This window comes from the organism of the source record quoted next, unplaced genomic scaffold, assembly GCF_019419815.1.
Source record: "Pyrus x bretschneideri cultivar Hongxiangsu unplaced genomic scaffold, Pyrus_bretschneideri_v1 Contig7, whole genome shotgun sequence".
Taxonomy (NCBI): Eukaryota; Viridiplantae; Streptophyta; class Magnoliopsida; order Rosales; family Rosaceae; genus Pyrus; species Pyrus x bretschneideri.
The window spans coordinates 1,245,142-1,259,391 of record NW_025999809.1 but is presented as its reverse complement, the minus strand read 5'-3'; positions in this window follow the sequence as shown (position 1 = coordinate 1,259,391).

Sequence of the window (14,250 nt, the reverse complement as noted above, 5' to 3'; positions counted from 1 at the left end):
GTATCGTTTTGATGGGATACGCATCCTATGAAACTAATTTCAATGATCCAACCGTCAAACTTTTTTATACATGTTTCGAGATCGCATACACCAAAAATTGCAAAAAACAAACATTCAGAGATCAAGTAACGAGACAAAACTTTTCAACGGTTATAAACGAAAAATCACGATTTAACGGTTATTTTAACTTTGATTTTGATGATTTTTTACAGCTACACTCATTGACCATATATAAATACAATGAATGAATTCGATCTTCAATTTAAAATATTTACACTAGGGGATACCACAAAATCTTATGTTATACTTGATGAAAGTATAAATAAACTCTCAAGTGTTAGTGAATCTATCGTTTTGATGGGATACGCATCTTAGAAACTAATTTCAACGATCCAACTGTCAAACTTGTTTATATATGCTTCAAGATCGCATACGCCAAAAATTGCAAAAAACAAACATTCAGAGATCAAGTAATAAGACAAAACTTTTCAACGGTTATAAACGAAGAATCACAATTTAACGGTTACTTTAACTCCGATTTTGATGATTTTTTACAGCTACACTCCTTGACCCTAAACAAATACAATGAATGAATTCGATCTTCTATTTAAAATATTTACACTAGTGGATACCACAAAATCTTATGTTATACTTGATGAAAGTATAAATAAACTCTTAAGTGTTAGTGAATCTATCGTTTTGATGTGATACGCATCCTATGAAACTAATTTCAACAATCCAACCGTCAAACTTGTTTATATATGCTTCGAGATCGCGTACGACAAAAATTGCAAAAAACAAACATTCAGAGATCAAGTAATAAGACAAAACTTTTCGATGGTTATAAACGAAAAATCACGATTTAACGGTTATTGTAACTCCGATTTTGATGATTTTTTACAGGTACACTCATTGACCCTAAATGAATACAATGAATGAATTCGATCTTCAATTTAAAATATTTACACTAGTGGATACCACAAAATCTTATGTTATACTTGATGAAAGTATAAATAAACTCTTAAGTGTTAGTGAATCTATCGTTTTGATGGGATACGCATCCTTCGAAACTAATTTCAACGATCCAACCGTCAAACTTGTTTATATATGCTTCGAGATCGCATACGCCAAAAATTGTAAAAAAACAAACATTCAGAGATCAAGTAATAAGACAAAACTTTTCGACGGTTATAAACGAAAAATTACGATTTAACGGTTATTTTAACTCCGATTTTGATGATTTTTTGCAGCTGCACTCATTGACCCTATATGAATACAATGAATGAATTCGATCTTCAATTTAAAATATTTCCACTAGTGGATACCACAAATCTTATGTTATACTTAATGAAAGTATAAATAAACTCCTAAGTGTTAGTTAATGTATCGTTTTGATGGGATACGCATCATATGAAACTAATTTCAATGATCCAACCGTCAAACTTTTTTATACATGTTTCGAGATCGCATACACCAAAAATTGCAAAAAACAAACATTTAGAGATCAAGTAACGAGACAAAACTTTTCAACGGTTATAAACGAAAAATCACGATTTAACGGTTATTTTAACTTTGATTTTGATGATTTTTTACAGCTACATTCATTGACCATATATAAATACAATGAATGAATTCGATCTTCAATTTAAAATATTTACACTAGGGGATACCACAAAATCTTATGTTATACTTGATGAAAGTATAAATAAACTCTTAAGTGTTAGTGAATCTATCGTTTTGATGGGATACGCATCTTAGAAACTAATTTCAACGATCCAACTGTCAAACTTGTTTATATATGCTTCAAGATCGCATACGCCAAAAATTGCAAAAAACAAACATTCAGAGATCAAGTAATAAGACAAAACTTTTCAACGGTTATAAACGAAGAATCACAATTTAACGGTTACTTTAACTCCGATTTTGATGATTTTTTACAGCTACACTCCTTGACCCTAAACAAATACAATGAATGAATTCGATCTTCTATTTAAAATATTTACACTAGTGGATACCACAAAATCTTAGGTTATACTTGATGAAAGTATAAATAAACTCTTAAGTGTTAGTGAATCTATTGTTTTGATGTGATACGCATCCTACGAAACTAATTTCAACGATCCAACCGTCAAACTTGTTTATATATGCTTTGAGATCGCATACGCCAAAAATTGCAAAAAACAAACATTCAGAGATCAAGTAATAAGACAAAACTTTTCAACGGTTATAAACGAAAAAACATGATTTAACGGTTATTATAACTCCGATTTTGATGATTTTTTACAGCTACACTCCTTGACCCTAAATGAATACAATGAATGAATTCGATCTTCTATTTAAAATATTTACACTAGTGGATACCACAAAATCTTATGTTATATTTAATGAAAGTATAAATAAACTCTTAAGTGTTAGTGAATCTATTGTTTTGATGGGATACGCATCCTACGAAACTAATTTCAACGATCCAACCATCAAACTTGTTTATATATGCTTCAAGATCGCATACGCCAAAAATTGCAAAAAAAAAAAACATTCAGAGATCAAGTAATAAAACAAAACTTTTCTACGGTTATACATGAAAAATCATGATTTAACGGTTATTTTAACTCCGATTTTGATTTTTTTTACAGCTACACTCCTTGACCCTAAACAAATACAATGAATGAATTCGATCTTCAATTTAAAATATTTACACTAGTGGATACCACAAAATCTTATGTTATACTTGATGAAAGTATAAATAAACTCTTAAGTGTTAGTGAATCTATCGTTTTGATGTGATACGCATCCTACGAAACTAATTTCAACAATCCAACCGTCAAACTTGTTTATATATGCTTCGAGATCGCGTACGACAAAAATTGCAAAAAACAAACATTCAGAGATCAAGTAATAAGACAAAACTTTTCGATGGTTATAAACGAAAAATCACGATTTAACGGTTATTGTAACTCCGATTTTGATGATTTTTTTCAGCTACACTCATTGACCCTAAATGAATACAATGAATGAATTCGATCTTCAATTTAAAATATTTACACTAGTGGATACCACAAAATCTTATGTTATACTTGATGAAAGTATAAATAAACTCTTAAGTGTTAGTGAATCTATCGTTTTGATGGGATACGCATCCTACGAAACTAATTTCAACGATCCAACCGTCAAACTTGTTTATATATGCTTCGAGATCGTATACGCCAAAAATTGCAAAAGAACAAACATTCAGAGATCAAGTAAGAAGACAAAACTTTTCGACGGTTATAAACGAAAAATTACGATTTAACGGTTATTTTAACTCCGATTTTGATGATTTTTTACAGCTGCACTCATTGACCCTATATGAATACAATGAATGAATTCGATTTTCAATTTAAAATATTTACACTAGTGGATATTATAAAATCTTATGTTATACTTGATGAAAGTATAAATAAGTGTAGATTTTTAAAACCCTCCAAATTTCATGAACAATGTTATTTATTTGAGTGAAAAATTAATAATAATAAGTGTGAAAAATATAATCACTCGTAATAAAAAGCTTTACAACTTTCATTAAGGGGTCAACTCCGAAATTTAGTATGTATATACTAATTTAGTATTATGTTTTACATTTTTTTGGGTCAAATTATGTTTTTCTTTTCATTTTTATTGATTTAAAATATAATTTTCTTAACAGGTAACGGGTCGGGTCATATTACCTGATAATATTAACGGGTTGATTTCGGGTCGGGTCATATTACCGGTTTACTTTAACAAGTATTACACGACACGACCCGTTAAGCTATCGGGTATGACACGAAAACGACATGAACACGAAAAACACGACACGAATGCCAGGTCTAATTGCAACCTCATACAACATCTTTAAAACATATCAATTTCATACATTTACTTATCATTTTATTTCAATTTCATACATCCGTTAGAAAATCTGTTAAGTAAACTGTTAAGTGATGACGTGGCAAATATGAGATCCACATTTATGCTGATATGGCTACCAAATTTATGCCTCGTGGTAAAAATAATAATTTTCTATGCATTAAAAAAATAATAATTTAATCAGAATATTAAATAATAAAATAATTAATTAAAGAAAAGTTTTTTGAAAATACCCTAAAACCCATGTCTTTCCCAGCCCTAGCCGCATTCACCCAAATTCCACTTCGCCGCCATCCCCAATAACCTTATCACCTTCTATACTCCATCCCCATCTCCTCGTATACTCCATCCCCATTTGCTATGTGCTTGTATGCAACAAGAAACTTCCGTCGCCACCTCCATCCCCATTTGGTAGTCCGTCTCCAACAAGTCCATCAACAGAAACCTCACCGGCTCTGCCGTCCTCGATGCCACACTTGTCTCTGCCGACTACGCATTATTTCCCATCTCTTCTCCCACCTAATCGGCGTCTTCCGTGGCAGACGATGCCGCCGTGGCAGCTTCGGCAACCTCTTTTGCCACTATAGCTTTCTGCCGTCAATCACCGTCTTTGGTGAGTCTGTTGCGAACCGCACAAAGCTTCAGCGCGAGAACTTCGAGGCACGGGGGTTGTCCATATCCACCTCATTGGACGAAATCGAGGTGTTGAGGCTGAAATGGGTGGTGCCCCGTCGCCGAATTAGCCTCTCAATCTGCTGAGTCATGTCAAGATCAAACTCAGAGTGATGTAATTGATCAAGTTGCAACACGAGTTGTGAGATCTCAGGTTGTGGTGGTGGTAATTGGAAGTGTAGTAAACAGACGTATAGGAGGTCTAGGAGTGTGAATTAAGCAATACTGGGTTACTGGGGACGAAGAAAGCATCCTTCACCCCAGATCCTCTTTTTCACTTTTAAAGTTTTTAATTATTAAAAATTTTGAGTTTTTTTATTAACTAATTCTTTTATTATTATTATTTTTATTTACTTGGTACAAGGTTAGCAGCCACATCAGCACAAGTGTAGATCTTATATTTGTCAAGTCATCACTTAACGGTTAATTTAACAAATTTTCTAACGGATGTTTGAAATTGAAAAAAAAAATAGAAGCAAATGTATGACACACCCCGACCTAAGTCGAGGCATGCTGGCCATCACATGAGGGTGACGAAGCCATGTGCACAGTGTGGAAGTGATAGTGATAGAAAAATATGGATAAATAAAAACCAACTAGCTAATTTACACTAGACTAGCATATCAGTGCGAGTGAAAGTGCTTAGAGTGTAAATACACACACATAACCAGAGCGTAGGTATCAAAATGCAGTCCAAAAGTCTAATTACTAATTATACAAATCATAAAAGAACCCCTACATTGGTGGATGCCTGTCAGAACCGCCGTGGAGTTCTCGTGAGCCACCAACATGAACTTCTATCTAGAACCTAGAGGGGCGCAAAACAGAAAGTGTGAGTGGGTAAAAACAAAAATTTTTAAAACCATTTCTCTTTTCAAAAATATAATAACCCCTCACCGTAAAACTCGTATAATTCCCATAAATAGTACCATATACGTATATAATAACCTTGCTCGAAGGTAACAAGAATCAGATATATGCCATTTCAATCATCTCAACCATAAATAAATAAGCCACGTGGAATGAATCAATATAAAATAAATATATCAAACGGAGTCACTTAACGTGACCTGTACAGCTGAGTTCATAACTCATCAGTCAAGTACTGCATATAAGTCGGAACCACCAAATGTGGTTTGTACGACAAGGTAGGTGTAAATGAATACGCTCAAGTGCTACGATCACGTGAAGGCTATGTGAAGTATCGCAAGTCACCTACGAATCAGAACTACCTAATGTAGTTTGTACGACAGGCTGGCACCTGCCTTGGATCCAAGGTGAATGTGGTGTAGGAGGTGAACGATCACGTGAAGGCTAGGCCCTAGCCTCAGGCGAAGCACTAACACCGGGATGCAGGATATTAATCACCAAATGCAACTCATCATAATCATACACATTACCATCGCTACCATCAATATACTCACTTGAAGCTTACTTGAGCGTCCATAGCGTCATGCAACATTATGCAAAGCTATACTAAATTCATATGCTAAAATATAAAGCAATTATGGCATGGTATTTTAAGCGTAAAGACCATTTAAAACTATTTCTGGGAAAATGTAAAGCATATATACGTATATATATAGAAAACCAAAAGCCCACTCACTGGTATGTAGTCAGATCGTAACCCCTAAGTCTCGCCTGGCTGCGCTCACCTATATGTGAAACCACTATTTTAACGTCAATTTTAAGTACATAACCAAAACCATGTAATAATTTCTCATACGTTGCTCAATTGAGGTATTTGAATATACCATTATGGCCTACTCAACCCCACGAGCATCCCTATATTTTTAGAAAAATTTTCCGACATCCCACGCACGCAATCACACGAGCCGGCCATGCGTAAGCAACTGTCTGGCACGCTGACGGTAACCCTAACGCCATTGAGGAATATTCCATTAAATAATAGGATATTCCGTTAAATATACCTGACGTCATTAAGAATATTCTGTTAAAGTTGACGGAACATACTTTGTCTTCTTCGGTGATTTGTTGGAATCTTTCGCCGGTGGTCGCTGCACTCGCTGGTTTCTGGAAAAACTTTGAATCTCAATATCTCCATCATTTCAATTTATATCAAATGGAAGCCTTGAACTAGAAGAACACGATCTTACCTTTCAAAGGTTCTAAAATCAACGGAATATGGTCGGAAAAATCTTTCGACCGTCCGTCTAAACCTGCATCTCAAAAAACCCGAGTATTTCCACGTCAAAACTACTTTAAAATTGTTCCCACGTACTAGAGAAGTTAGAAAAATACCTTCTTAGGTCTCAAAACTAACTAAAACCTTCGCGATTGCGTCGGAGAATTTCACACTCCTCACCAAAGCTCGAGTATCTCGAGTTCGTAAATCCTCTCCTTCAACCAAGGGTACGACTCGACTTGTGAAGTCTAGGGAAGCACGATAGTGTTATCCTTACACTCGATCTGTGAGTGTGTGACGATGTTTAAAGGTTAGAGGGTTTGGTCGTACGGACGTGAAGAGAGTTCGAGAAAATAAGAGAGAAACGGGAAGAAGGGCTATCTGTGTGTGTGTATGGCTCATGGAATTGGGCAATTTTAAATTGCCTCAAATCCTATTGGGCTGCAAGTTTAGGCTAACCATTTGGTCCAAAAACAACCCTACAATTTTAATTGGACCCAAGAAAGTAGAAGGTGAAGTAATTAGTCCATTTTCTTAGCCCGCTTATACATCCACCACACATCGTTTCAAGGGCAAAATTATCATTTCCACGTTTTCAAAGATAAAATATGTTTTAATTGAGGACGAGTCATCATAACCTACCCCTTTAAGAAAAATTTCGTCCCCGAAATTTTTTGTACAATACATAATAAACCACTAATATCCATAAAATAAGCGCGGATACATATCTCGCATATAATCATCTGTTTCCCAAGTAGCCTCATCCACTGAATGGTTTCTCCATAAAACTTTCACCAAGCGAACAGTTTTGTTCCTTAGAACTTTATCCTTCCAATCCAAAATCGTCACTAGCTCCTCATCATAAGTCAAATTTGGATTAATTTCTAATGGTTGAGGCGGTAATACGTGTGACGGATCAGAAACATAATGGCAAAGCATAGAAACATGAAAAACATCGTGTACTTTCGCCAGTTCTGGAGGCAACTCAAGTCTATAAACAACTTCGTCGACTCGCTCGGTGATCTGGTAAGGTCCAATGTAGCGAGGACTCAACTTACCCTTTTTACCAAACCGCAGTACGCCTTTCCATGGAGATAATTTTAAAAATACCCAATCTCCCACATTATACACCCTATTAGTAGCCTGTCTGTCATCTAGACTCTTTTGTCGATCCTGGGCCTTTTTCATGTTAACTTTAATTATCTGAATATTCTGGGTAGTCTCATCCACAATCTTTGGGCCTACTAAGGCCCGCTCACTAACTTCTGACCAACAAAGAGGAGCACGACAAGATTTACCGTATAATGCCTCGAAAGGTGACAACCCAATGCTAGAATGATAACTATTATTATAGGCAAACTCCATCAAATCTAAACGCTTAAGCCAAGCGTCGTCGAACTATAGCACTGATGATCTTAACATATCTTATAATGTCTGGATGGTTCTCTCGGATTGCCTGTTTGTGTGCAGATGATACGTTGTACTATAAAGTAATCTCGAACCAAGAGCTTCCTGAATGCCACCCAAAACTTAGAAGTGAACCTAGGATCCCAATCAGAAATGATACTAATCGGAACCCCGTGGTATTTAACAATCCCTGCTATAAATAACTTAGCTAATCGGCTTAAGGAATAGTTTTCTCGAACAGATGTAAAATGTGCTACTTAGTGAGCCGATCCACTATCACCCAAATGCCATCATATCCATTTTGCGTATAGGAAGCTTGTACATGAAATCCATAGTGATATTTTCCCATTTCCATTGGGGAACAGGAAGTGGCTGTATCAATCCAAAAGGTTTTTTTTTCTTTCAGCTTTAAGTTGTTGGCAAATTGCACACCTACTCACATATTCAACGATCTTTCTTTTCATGCCCGGCTAATAGTAGAAAAATCTAATGGTGTGATACATCTTGGTACTCCTAGCATTCATCGCATAAGCCGATATATATGCTTCATCGAGAATATCTTTCTTTAATTCTGTAATATTCGACACGTACATTCGACTTCCCTGTATAAGCATGCCATCAGATTCCTAAATTCTGAGATCTTTCTTCCTCCCTCATGACACTACCTCTGTTAATTCTTGGGATTCCTCATCCTCTGCTTGAGCCTCTAACACATGATCAATTAAAATTGGTCTGACTTGGAAACTGGCAAGTAAGGCTTTTTCCCGATCCATCACCCCAAAATCAACTCTAGTAGATCTCAATTCTATAAGGAGAGGGATATGGCAAGCATATAAAGCATTAAGTCGACCGTGTGATTTCCTACTAAGTGCATCTGCCACCACATTTGCACAACTAAGATGATACTCAATCGTGCAATCATAATCACTGAGTAATTCTATCCATCTCCACTATCGAAGGTTAAGATCTTTCTGGGTGAATAGGTACTGGAGGCTTTTATAATCTGTGAAAATCTTGCACTTTTCTCCATATAAGTAATGTCTCCAAATCTTCAGGGCGAAAATGATGGCTGTTAGCTCAAGATCATGGGTAGGGTAATTCATCTCGTGTGGCTTCAACTGTCGCGAGGCATATGCAATCACCCTACCACACTGCATTAATATGCAGCCTAAGCCATTTAAAGAAGCATCACTATAAATCTCAAAATTACCACTGTCGTCTGGAAGCGCCAAAACAGGTGCGTAAGTGAGACAATATTTTAGCTGCTGGAAACTCTGCTCACAATTATCATCCCACTCGAATTTAACATCTTTTCTAGTCAACCTCATCAGTGGTAACGCTATAGCTGAAAAATCTTTAATAAACCGTCTATAATAACCTACTAGGCCGAGGAAACCTTGTACCTCGATGACGGTTCGGGGTTGCTCCTAATTTTCAACGGCAGCTACCTTCTGGGGGTCTATCTTAATACCCTGGGCTGATATTACATGCCCCAAGAATGCCACTTGATTTAACCAAAACTGGCATTTGCTAAACTTAGCACATAATTGGTGTTTCCTCAATTTCTTCAAAACCAAAGTGAAAAGTCAAGTATGCTCTGCTTTAGACTTAGAATACACCAAAATATCATCAATGAAAATGATAACAAACATGTCGAGATATGGCTTAAATACTCGATTTATTAGGTCCATAAAAGCTGCAGGTGCATTAGTTAACCCAAATGACATCACAAGAAACTCCCGAGCCCTAAATGTCGTCTTAGGAACATCTTCACTTTTGATCTTTATTTGATAGTACCCGGATCTCAAATCAATCTTGGAGAACACGCTGGCCCCTCGAAACTGATCAAATAAATCATCTATACGCGGCAACAGATAACAGTTTTTAATCATTACCCGATTCAGTTGTCGATAATCTATACATAACCTCAAAGTTCCATATTTCTTCCGTACAAATAAAACTGGAGCTCCCTAAGGTGAAGTACTAGGCTGAATTAAACCCTTATCAACCAATTCCTGCAACTGGTTTTTCAATTCCCTCAACTTTGCAGGAGCCATTTGATAGGGAGTTAAAGAAATAGGATCTGTACCTGGAAGTAAATCAATGGTGAAATCCACTTCTCTATCTAGTGGTAATCCAGGTAAATCGTCAGGAAATACGTCAGGGAAATGCCTAACTACTCGAACATCTTCCACACGAATAGGAGTATCATCATTCAATACCACATGTGCCAAATACCCCTGACAACCTTTCCTCAATAACCTTTTTGCTCTCGCGGCAGAGATAATGCCGTACCTCAGTCTAATATGCTCGCCCACAAATGTAACCACAGGAAAGGCCGGTCGATGAAAAGTGACTAACTTCTCATAACAATCAAGCTTGGCACGATTGTAGTGTAACCAATCCATGCCCAGAATAACATCAAAATCAACTATATCTAATGGAACCAGATTAGCTGGCATAACGATGTCCTCCACCAAAACAGGACATCCCTGATATACCCAACTAACATAACACGTCTCACCTCTAGGCATCGAAAACTCTAACTCATACCCAAGAGGCGTAGGGTAAGGTTGCGTCGTCTGAACGAACATATGAGAAATAACAGAGTGTGTAGCCCCAGAATCAATTAATATTCTAGCAAAATGGCTAAGGATATTTAACATACCCATAATTAGATCGGGGTTGTTCTGAGCTTCCTGTAAGGTGATATGGTGAACACGGCCTTGTTGCTGTTGCCATCCTCCACAATCTCTGCTAGCTTGATTTCCATGTCCCTGTGCACCTCATCCCTGACCAGGCTAGTTAGGCTGCCTCGATAATCCTGCACTGCTAGAAGCAACTTCAATATTCTGAGACTGTCATCCGGGATACCATTGTGGTCCACCAGCTGAATACAAAGGATATAGAGTATAACCTCCTGGGTACTAGGGATAACCTCCCTGATGATACGAGTCATGTAGATACTGATACTGTTCTCCAGAATATGGAGCTATATCACCCTGATAGTGATATGCTCCACCATAACCTGTTTGGGTATAACCACTAGACCCTGGAATCTGTTGGATAGGAACTAGTGGTGGCAAGGCAGATGGTTAGGATTTTTGCTAGTTTTGTGGGCACTGGATAGCTCGATGTCCCATCTGGCCACAAGTAAAACATCTTCTGTTACCTTGCCTACACTCCCCAAAATGTCAATTGTTACATCTACGGTAAAATGGACCACTAAAACCACTAGAACCTCTACGTCCTTGAAAGCGAGAACCGCCTGTATGATCGCCCTTTTGCGGCGCGGTGGAACTTAAACCTCCACTATAAGAACTTGAACTAGTACCACTTCTCTTAAAACGTTGTGTCTTGCGAGGTCCTTGTGATGACTGCCCTTTATCTTTATTATCATTTTTCTTCTGGCTGATATCTTTTTCTTCTTCTCCTTCACTATCACTAAGCATGTTTTCAGAATCCTCAATTCGCAATAGAATCTCATAAAACTCCTGATAGGTGGTGCAGGGAGTCGTGGCCGCCATAGAACGCCATTTCTTCCTAGTACCCAATTTAAATCGTCGTTGCATCTCAGCAGGATTCTCAGCAATCTCTGGATAATACCAAGACGAATCAGTGAACTTTCTATAGTACTCATTAGCTGACATTTTCCCTTGCTTTAGATGTGTAAATTCTTGCTTCTTACGATCTATATACTCTGGAGGTACAAATCTTTTCTGGGATAATTGCTTAAAAATCTCCCAGTTTGTAGCTTCCTCTGGTGTCAACTGAAAAGATTCTTGCCTCCACCAGGATGCAGGCTCCTCACCTAAAAACCAAGTGGTCGTCTCTACCCATATATCCTCAAGAAAGTTCCCCTACATCTGCATCACTTGATAAGATTTATCAACATGATTAAGCCAACGCTCAGCTCCCTCAGCCCCTTCAGTACCAACAAAATTATTCAACTTTAAATTATATACTGTCTCCAAAGGAGTCTGCTGGGTATGACGAAAGGAGGACTGAATGGCATTAGCAATAGCTTCCTTAAGTTGAGTAATATCGGGGAAGTTAGACTCAGATAAAGTGCAGGGCTCTCTACGAGGCGGTATAGTTCTGACATAAGACATCAAAATAATTAGAATACTCACAAAATATGCAGGACTGCCAAACCTTAGCTCTGATACCAAACTGACACACCCCGACCCAAATCGAGGCATGCTGGTCGTCACGTGAGGGTAACAAAGCCATGTGCGCAGTGTCGAAGTGATAGTGATAGAAAAATATGGATAAATAAAAGCTAACTCGCTAATTTACACTAGACTAGCATATCAGTGCGAGTGAAAGTGCTTAAAGTGTAAATACACAGACATAACCAGAACGTAGGTATCAGAATGCAGTCCAAAAGTCTAATTACTAATTATATAGATCATAAAAGAAACCCTACACTGGTGGATGTCTGTTAGAACCGCCGTGGAGTCCTCATGAGCCACCAACACAAACTTCTATCTAACCTAGAGGGGCTTAAAACAGAAAGTGTTTGTGGGCAAAAACAAAACTTTTAAAAACCATTTCTCTTTAATAACCCCTCACCGTAAACCTCGTATAATTCCTAGAAATAGTACCATATACGTATATAATAACCCTGCTTGAAAGTAACAAGAATCAGATATATGTCATGTCAATCATCTCAACCATAAATGAGTAAGCTAGGTGGAATGAATCAATATAAAATAAATATATCAGGCGGAGTCACCTAACGTGACCTGTATGGCTGAGTCCATAACTCATCAGTCAAGTCCTGCACACGAGTTGGAACCAGCAAATGTGGTCTGTACGACAGGCTAGGTGTAAATGAATACACTCAAGTGCTACGATCACGTGAAGGTTGTGCGAAGTATTGCAAGTCACATACGAATTGGAACCACCTAATGTGGTATGTACGACAGGTTAGCACCTGCTTTGGATCCAAGGTGAGTATGTGGTGCGGAAGGTGAATGATCACGTGAAGACTAGGCCCTGGCCTCGGGCGAAGCATTAACACCGGGGTGCAGGATATTAATCACCAAATGCAACTCATCATAATCATAGACATTACCATCGCTACCATTAATATACTCACCTGAAGCTTACCTGAGCGTCCATAGTGTCTTGCAACATTATGCAAAGCTATACTAAATTCGTATGCTAAAATATAAAGCAATTATGACATGGCATTTTAAGTGTAAAGACCATTTAAAATTATTTCTAGGAAAATGTAAAGCATATATACGTATATATAGAAAACCAAAAGCTCACTCACTGGTATATAACCGAGTCGTAACCCCCAAGTCTTGTCTGGCTACGCTCGTCCACCAGAAGCGTCTCACCTATATATGAAACCACTATTTTAACGTCAATTTCACACTCTCACCGGAGCTCGGGTATCTCGATTTCTGCAAATCCTCTCCTCCAACCAAGGGTACGGGTCGACTTCTGAAATGGAGGGAAGCACGATATTGTTATCCTTACACTTGATATGTGAGTGTGTAACTATGTTTGAAGGTTAGAGGGTTTGGTCGTACGGACGTGAAGAGAGTTCGAGAAAGGAAGAGAGAAATGGGAAGAAGGGCACGTGTGTGTGTGTGTGGCTCATGGAATTGGGCAATTTTAAATTGCCTCAAATCCTATTGGGCTGCAAGTTTAGGCTAACCATTTGGTCCAAAAACAACCCTACAATTTCAAATGGACCCAAGAAAGTAGGAGGTGAAGTAATTGATCCATTTCCTTAGCCTGCTTATACATCCACCACACATCGTTTCAAGGGCAAAATCGTCATTTCCACGCTTTCGAAGATAAAACATATTTTAATTCGGGACGGATCGTCACACATAACACTTTAAAACTTTTATTGTAAACTTTTTTTTTATTCTTTTTTATAAGCATTTTAATTTTTTTTAAAAGAAATGTTTTTTAACAAACGATATTATTTACATTAAAAACAAAACGGGTTGTGAGTTGGTATGATCACATAATTTAAAAAAATATATATATGTTAAACGAGCCATTTTAAAATAGAATGACGTAGTGAGTCTTTACTCCTTTCAATAATTTTTTAGAGAGGAAAAGAAAAAAAATGTTTAAAAATGTTATATGTGAGTTGGAAATGATGGGAAAGG